This window comes from Penaeus monodon, chromosome 9, assembly GCF_015228065.2.
Source record: "Penaeus monodon isolate SGIC_2016 chromosome 9, NSTDA_Pmon_1, whole genome shotgun sequence".
Lineage (NCBI taxonomy): Eukaryota > Metazoa > Arthropoda > Malacostraca > Decapoda > Penaeidae > Penaeus > Penaeus monodon.
Genome location: NC_051394.1, coordinates 34554372 through 34564175, shown reverse-complemented (window position 1 = coordinate 34564175; position 9804 = coordinate 34554372). Strand labels below are relative to the sequence as shown.

At 32.6% G+C, this 9804-nt stretch overlaps 1 protein-coding gene across 2 annotated transcripts in view; it reads left to right on the top strand.

The window, feature by feature from the left end:
• The window catches only part of LOC119577097 (enolase-phosphatase E1-like), a 51461-nt gene that overhangs the window by 39871 nt on the left and 1786 nt on the right, over positions 1-9804 (top strand). The gene's annotated exons all lie outside the window — the stretch shown is intronic.

The window sequence follows — 9804 nt, the reverse complement described above, 5'->3', positions numbered from 1 at the left end:
ACATTTGCTGGTTCAGTATGGGATAAACGGTTTAATTAGCAAGCCCTTTTAACCCACATGAAAATGACATACACAATGAAATTTATTGGGAATGAAGACATCTAATCCGGAGAGAAGTGTTTTTTCAGGACACAAGCACTCTGTAGGCATGGTTGACTGAATGCTCTGCTTGGCCTGTCTTGTCGACTTTTAGTTTTATTAATTCCTGCATTTATTTATTTTGTAGATACTGTGTTGTTACACATGATTTTATTTTGATGTAGATCACACTACCGTATGCTTGAAAAGTTTTCATTGTGCCAGATGATGGAGAATGAATATGTTCTCAGTGCAAGTAATGTATTAGACTGATTTTGATTATATCTTTGTCAGAAAGATATAATAAAATAGTGTAACAAAAACTGGTCAAATATAGGCCTTATTTCTGCTGTCAAAAACTGTCGTGCTACACTTTCCTATAACTCCGCCCCTATTTAGGGGGCAGAATCATTTATAAACTCATGCACCTCGCTGATGAGCGTGCTGAGCGCCCCTGCCTGCGTTGAAACTGAAAGAAAATGGAAAGCTTAAACTTGATACTGCATTCTATGATATATTATTCAGCAACGATGAGGATGTTAATGAGGTTATTATTGCACCTAGTACTAGGATAAATATATTTGCATATGTGTGTGTGTGTGTGTGTGTATATATATATATATATTTATTTATCGATATCAATGCGGCATTGCATTATTCCATCTTTCATATATATATATATATATATATATATATATATATATATATATATATATATATATATATGTATATATGTATATATGTATATATGTATATATGTATATATATATATATAATATATATATAATATATATATATATATATTATATATATACACATATATATATATACATTTAGATTATATATATATATAATAATATATATATATATATATATATATATATATATATATATATATATATATATATATATATATATATACTATATATATATATATATACATATATATACATATATACATATTATTATAATATATATATATATATATATATATATATATATATATATTATATATATATATATATAAATGTATACATATATACATATATACATATATAATATATACTTATATATATATATATATAGTATATAATATAATACTAATAATATATAATATATTATTGAAGAGGGAATAATGCCCAATCCGCATTGATATCGATAAATAAATTTATATATATATACACACACACACACACACACATAAGCAAATATATTATCCTATACTAGGTGCAATAATAACCTCATTAACATCCTCATCGTTGCTGAATAATATATCATAAATGCAGTATCAAGTTTTAAGCTTTCCATTTTCTTTCAGTTTAAAACGCAGGCAGGGGCGCTCAGCACGCTCATCAGCGAGGTGCATGAGTTTATAAATGATTCTGCCCCCTAAATAGGGGCGGAGTTATAGGAAAGTGTAGCACGACAGTTTTTGACAGCAGAAATAAGGCCTATATTTGACCAGTTTTTGTTACACTATTTTATTATATCTTTCTGACAAAGATATAATCAAAATCAGTCTAATACATTACTTGCACTGAGAACATATTCATTCTCCATCATCTGGCCAATGAAATTTTTCAAGCATACGGTAGTGTGATCTACATAAAAATAAAATCATTTGTAACAACACAGTATCTACAAAATAAAAAAATGCAGGAATTAAAAAAACTAAAAGTCGACAGACGGCCAAGCACGAGGCATTCAGTCAACCATGCCTACAGAGTGCTTGGTGTCACTGGAAAAAACACTTTTCTCTCCAGGATTTATAGACTGGTCTCTCATTCCCAATAAATTTCATTTGTGTATAGTTCATTTATCATGTGAGGTTTAACAGGGCTTGCTAATTTATCATACACGTTTATCACCATACTGAATCCAGCAAATGTATTATATCATTGCAATATGTATATCATTTTTATGCTATACTGTCTTAGTAAATTAATTATTTTCATGTTCACAAAATATGCTTTTCCATCTATTTTTTACCCACTGCCACTGGGAACATGTAATGTTAACTGTAGTCTTGCTTTCTGAAATGTGTTTCCACATAGATGGCTGAACAAGTGCTCAGCTACCAAGGAGTCAATTAGTAGACCTATGTGACTTCACTTGATTTCCATTTTTTTTTTTTAATGCTATTAACCCTTTCCCGACGGATGGTAGCTAGCGGCCCGAGCCCAGCTGCCAGGGGCTCATATCATCACCCTAGCATACGCGACCATTCATACCCAATACCAGCATCCCTTGCCTTTTCTTCGTAATGCTAAGAACCTATGTTGTATTTTCAGTATTACTACTTTCTAAGGTCTCTATTTGCCATATTTTCTGATAAATCAAGACTGTAGGATATTTTTGTTGTTATATAGACTCCATAGTTGATCATTATTCACACTATAGTCTGAATAAAATAAGTAGTGTGTGGTGTCATGGAGTTGAAACTGTAGGTTTTGTTGTATTTTCTTTAATTTTTTTTCAAGTTATTTTATAAGATAAACTTTAGTTTCAACAGGTTTATATTATCACTTCCATATAGATATAATTTTATGTTCAGTGTTTTTATAAATACTTTTTTTTTTTTTTTTTCCCCCCACAATACATATCGGTATTTTCATGTGGTTTTACATCATCACTTCGTGAATACTATATAATATCTCTGGCCAATGTAGTCAATTACCAACATAATATTTTAGACGTTAACCTAGGAAGCCCAAGAAGCCTTTATGAAATGCATAGTACAGAAAAAATGAGAAAAAGTACTGCCATGCCCATTGCCAATGGGTTAACATAGACTGCATATGAACTTCTAAGTTACTGGCAATACAACATCTGCATGTAGAGCACATATACATAATAAGATATTTATTGAAATATTCATTACAGTACAAATAGGGTCCATTTCTTTCATGAACTGGTAGAACAAATGACGTTATGTCATGACATGGTAAATAATCACAAATGACAGGTGACATATCATATGATGAATCTATGTCCTAATTGTTGGAATGAAATTTTACACATGCTAATATTACTACAATTACCACCTATGGAGTGACAAGCACTAATGAAAGCCATGGCTGGGTTAAAGGATGTAAATAGGACTTATGTATATGTTATACTTTAATAACCCCATGTAAATATTCTATTTTCCTTATCAAACAAATAATGATCTTGTTGAAATAGTGATTAAAAAATAATCAAATGCAATATCATTTATTGAAAACCAGTTTCAAATGGTCAAAAATACAAATTAAAAATCTGACAACAACATTAGCAGAATACATAACATAACACTTAATGTTTTTGGGGTATGTATTCACATATAGAGAAATGAATATATATAAGCAAAAAGAGATAACCATTTTAGTCCATAAACTACATCTGTGGAGCTCTGGCATTCTTTCAATAAAAAATCTGCAATAAAGAATACATCTCATAAATAACTTGAAAATTTTTTAATGCACCTCTTCTGTATACACATATCTATGCTTAAAAAACACACATCATATATACTAAAGACAGATATATTGGTATATGGATACACATACATCTTCTGTTATAACCACTGAATAAATGTATAGCATTAATATACACAGCATATTTCACTTAAACAAAAAACATAAATATTTTTTAAATTTACTTGCCTGCCTTGAGCAACACCATGATTGGCACACCTGGAATCTTGCGTTTTCCCTTCTTTTTAAGTCTACGTCGATGTTGCTACAATGTAACATTTTGCTATAGGGAAGGATAAAATTGATTAAAAATAAGTAAAAACTCCTTCTTTTGTTATAAATTAGCATAATAAATTAAAGAGAATGTACATACAGTGTGTTTTCCTTTTTTAAACTCAGATGCCAAACAACCCCTGTGTGCTGCCTACTTACTTGTGTCACACGATTAAAAAGGCAGTCATCAGCATATATCCCTTTTTATGCACACATGGAAGTTTTTCTATCCGGGGGTCCTTTAATTGTTTTCAGAGCCAATCTGTACTTTTCACCCAGTCGTTCAAAACTCTCCCATCACGCAATCAGTTATGTAGGGTACACTTAGCAAAAGGCAGTCCATCATTCCTGGAGGAATAAAGCAATTTAAAATTTTATATAATTTGATATCCTACACTTATCTGCTGTGTACAGACCATGCCTTTGATACAATTATAAGGGTAAAAACATAATCAATTGCCAGATACAAAATTTCAAAAAGGCTACCTGGAGACCTTAGCTCATTGCCTCCAGCTGGTATGTATGTGATAACACGTTAAGAATACCTATTTCAATAGGGTATATTTTGTCATGCCATCATTATCCAAGTCTAATCACAGTTTATAGTTTCTTCAACCATGTGATGGCTGAATGCATTGAGATAATTTAGACCTAAAATAGCCCCACGACTTCATATTATCATACACAAAACCACAAACCAAGATTATCGGTATGTGTGTCTCATGAAAACAAGTGTGATGAATTACTTCTAAGTTCAACAAAAGAAAAAAAAATCCATTCCAACACTACACTACCTACAATATAAAACTGTAAAGAGCTTTATTTTGACTTTAACCCTTTACAGGTCCACCTTGTTTTTATAGCAAAGTTGACAAAGTTAGTGTCAATCAATATACGGGAAGGTGGGCCTAGTTTTTGTGTTGTACTGGAAGAACAAAGCTGACGAGCATTGGGGCCTGTCAATAATAAGATATTTAGTAAATGGTCTTCATGATTTTAATGCTTATTTAACCCCTTAGATTTGGGTGATGTGATCATCACTTCATGAAAAAAATTTGACTATCAGGTGACAGGAATATGAAAAACTTGACCGAGGGGCCCGGTGATAGGAATATGCTGTCATGAAATCTGGCTGACAACCTGGGGATCATGAAAGACTCCACAAAACTCTTTAAAGGAGATTACCTCGTGGCATTTAAGACGTGGCTCTAGCATTATTTCTCCAGTAAACAAGAGTTTGGGTGTACATCCAGGAGCCATGACTGGGAAAAACACTAATCCAGGAGGACACTATCTCCATGCTGAGGATCTTCCTGCCTCCAGGACTGTCTATTACCATATTTATAAAGTATATAAAAAGACAAATATACTTTGGAAATGGCAAAAAAAAATAAATGTTTATGCTGAAAATGAGATAATCACATTACAAAGAGGAGGCTGGAGTCTTGACAATTCACACAAGTGTTTCATGGGGATGCAGTGTGGCACCTGATGCAATGGTTGACAGAAAGCATATTTTATTTTATTAAATCAAAACTGTTTCTTTATTTCTCAAAGGGTTTTAAGGGATCAATACAATGTGACCTGAATAAAGGCTTAAACAAAAACTTACGCTTTATTAACCTTCTGCTCATGGGGTCTGGTTTCTTCTTTTTTTTGATCCACGGTCATCTGGTTTTCTGAAAAATCATATAGATCATCTGTATGACTTAAAATTATGAATGAAAGCTTTAAAAAGAATTACAAAACATGCCACAAACTACTAGTTCATACTTATTTTTTTTTTATGTCAAGAACCTGAAAAAAAATGTAAAAAATGATTTCAACACAACTGACCTGTTTTGTTACTGACATAATACTACAAACAATTTTAGTGATCTGCTTCAAAATGCTTACATATGGATTTTTTTTATTACATTACCTTGATCAGTTTTCAGAAATAAGCTTTCTCTTATGATTTTTTTTACATTTTCCATACAAAATATACATGACATTACTTGTGCAGTCATCAGAGGACACATGATCTGAGAATCATTTGAAAGCATTTTTTAAATCATTCATGGTATGAAGATGTTATTTATCATTAAAGAATATAAAGTCAATGTTTGAGGACAAAACACCAACAGCACAACAAACAGTTATCCCCATAGTGTTCCTCAGCCACAGTGAAGCTGCTGACCCACTTAAATTTGTCAGAATACAAAGAATTTATACCTTTGTCACTTCATTGCACCTTTTTTTTCTGAATATTTCCTTCTATTCACTTTTTATTCATCTCTTAATGCATTAACCACTTTTTGTCTTAAATAATGGTTGCCAGCACTATAAAAAATAATAATTAAGTTAAATTAAAAATCAAGAAAAATTAAATCTATTTATCAATCTGTCTAGTAAAAAAAAAAAAAAGAAATACTTACATGCGTGAATCAGTTGGTTTTATCATCTTTTTCATTACTGCAAACTTCCTGGATTTTTTTGCTTTTGGCTGAAACACAGAGAAATTTCTTAAAAAAATTATTTCTAATTTTCTTTACTCAGTTTATGACGTGTAAATATAATTCATATGCAGAACACGCCTTAAATGAAAAAAAACATTAATTTGCAACTTTGTAATTTGGAAAAGCAGAGTACAATAAAAGGGCAAAAGTAACCTTTGCACACTTCCTGTTTGGGCAAGAAAAAACACACACAAGTTGCCAATGTTTTTAATAACCCACATCCCTCAAAGCCTTCATTAATCATGAAGATGCATTTCAAAGGTTATTTATGTAATGCTACAGTCTTCTAACACATACAAATATGCAAAAATAGGGACTGTTTGTACTCAGGCAGCATAGGGGTGAAGATTGTTTTCTTTTGTCCATCACTACATATTATTTTCTGTCACAAAAAGAAAAAAGTTAATAAATTGTCTCCTTGCATTCCTACAAAGGAAAAACTTAAGCCCTTTCTACAAGTCCTATCATCCATCTGATATCATTTATTTTCTTCTGGTTGGACACCAGACCTTTAACTGTAGATTTTAGACCATACCACATTTTCAATGCAAGTCCTCCCCCCTATTTTACTTGCTATCCCTATTTTTACTTTTATAAGAACCTTTGTATATCTGTGTGACAATTGGCCAGTTTGTTAAAAATGTGTGAGGCATGACCCAATTAATAATCATATTTACAGAAATAATTGCATATCTGTCAATCTATCTCATATACACTTATCAATCTATCTGGTAGATATGCACGTCTAGACTGATAGACATGCATTAATTTGGATGTTCATATATATGGCTGTTCATTGAGTCGGGCCTCGCACAATTTTAACAGAGATGCAAGGTGCTGAGTTAAGGTAGGCATATATTATGATCTCAAGTTCTGGTGCATTGGTGGGGCGTTTGTTATGATGCATAACTCTGAGGATAGAGGTTAGGCAGGCTTCATGATTTTCACAAAGATAATGGTGAGGGTGCTTCAATATTAATACTGTTTTTAGTCAATTATTTCTGTTCAAAAAGCATTCTTATATGGATTTTCCTAAATTGAAAAGGGGTAAATAAAAAGGGAAAACATATATTTTTTCACATGGTAAGATAATAAAACTAACCATTACTCTCTTTAAACCCCAATTTCAAAACATCTTCATCTCGATCTTTTAGTACTTCCTATTTCAGCTTATAATACACTACATTATCATTACATTATACATATGGAGATGCTTTGTGCTACAGAGTGGTAAATGTGTGCAGGCTGTGGCAATTGTCTCATACTGTGCCAGTAGTGGGTTGGACCAAGACAATAACTTCTATCATGGTTCACTGCAGGTTAACAGAAATTTGCACTAATTAATTAATATAATTATGAGAAAAAATTTCTGATTAAAAAGCTTCTGCCGACGTCTTGTAAATATACCCTGACTTTGCTTCAATGTGTGTTTTGTGTTTATGAAGATGCTCTTCTCCATTTAAGATGCATTTCATATAGACTTTCTACAAATGAAATTTGAAGTAAGTCATCAGCCAAATTTACATCTCTCTTTACTTCATTTGGATAACCAAGACCCAGTGTTGAAATCATCACTGATATTTAGGGTCTACAATCAACAATCATCAATCACGGGAGGAATGTCCTTACTGGTAGTAAAATTCATCTCATGTCAAGTGTTATTACAATGGCACACCCAGCATGAGATTAATATTATGCCCTTGGTCTAATCATTATAAAGCAAGAACATCAAATTTCCTTGAAATCTACTGATATGGTATCTGTTTCAACTGGGGCTATGAGTTACCTAGTGGGTTGCTCATTCAGAAAGTTGAATTGAATGCTCATATTGGATAATATGAACTGTATCTTTAATGGATACTTTGCAACATATGTAAGAGTCATAACGGCCTATGCAGGGGGCTTGGACATTTTAAGGATAAGATACACACATGTACTTTGCTAGATATTAATCATTGCTTATTACATAGAAGATAAAATCAATAATGATTTCAGCATAAAAATATATGTATCAGATTTTCATACTTTCTTTAGATTCCACCCTGTCAGCATGAGAAATAAGAAATGTGTTATTCCTAAAGCAAAAGTTTTCCTATTATCATGGAATTATTCAAAATCCTGTCTTAATGCCCTTCTAACTACAGTAGAAGAACAGTTTTTTGTGGACTATATATCAAACCCAGTTGACCCCTACAATCCAGACATGACCTTCACAACATGAAAAAAAAAGGCTTGAGGGGCAGGTGACGTGACCAAGCCATCATGGGAAAATATGGTGGTGGGCCAGGGTAACACAAACTGCTGTTATGAGCATTTTGGTTGAGGTCCGGGTGACAGGCTTTTGGAGGGTGATAAGACTCATTTGGCATTTAGGAAGGGGCTACTGCATTACTTCCTTCCATAAATGAGTGTGAAATGTGCTGTTCGTGAGCCATGACTGGAAGAGCGCCATGCTAAAGATCCTCTTCCTGGCCATTGGATCAGCATTGTAGGTTACATTACAAATAATTGAATATTACAAAAAAAAAATTAAATGACACACTTAACAAAATGTTATTTATTGCTATTATTATTGCACTGAGTTATGGACTACCTAGAGAGATGATAAAAAGTCTGTGCAGGAAAAACAGTCTATTACCATCTGGGTAAAGCAAATGTACTGACAAATATAGGAATTAGAAAATGGGGAAAAAAATGCTTATGCGGAAAAAGAGAAAATATCATTGCAAAGGAGAGGTATGGAGTCTTTAGTGGAGCATCCAGATTCAATGGGCTAAGAGAGCAAATCCCCTGACCAAATCATATCATCTTAAAGCTGTAGAAACAGCAATTACAAGTGTAAGGGGTGTTCCTGGTCACTCTACTATATGTGGAATAAGTATAGTAGCCATGAGACTCTCCTTGAAGAGAGAGCCAGCAGCAGGTGCAGGCAGCCAGCAAGGAAAGGATTAGTGTCCTATGCTCCATTTTGCTGCATATACATGGAGGATGATAGTTTTTCATACATATGCCTCTCCCATGAAGTTTGTAGCCCCATGCACTACAACATAACAAGTTCTTCTCTTACATTTCACCAAACACTTTCTTATTTTTAACCCTATAATATCTGATATCCTTCATCCCTCCTAAACTAACGTGTTGGGGCTTCAAAACCCACTCATATAAAAAAAGTAGGGAGTGATAAGAACATTTACTTTCTCAGTCCTCCAGCAAAGACCTACAAAATTCTACTCACATATATTCTGGCATGACAGACACTGTAATCTGCCCTAAGAGTTTGCAATGGAAATGATCACTGGACTCATTTCAATTACTTTCAAATACATGAGAAAAAATATACTTTATCTCTAAAATCCATTGCTGCCATACATTTAAAAAGGTAAAGTTTCAGTTTTCCACAGCCATGCAGTACATGGTAAAATTTATCTGCGAAAGCAAAAAAAAATAATAATAATAATAACTTTAAAAAAAATGCCAGCAGAGGTCAGTCCTTAAGCAAC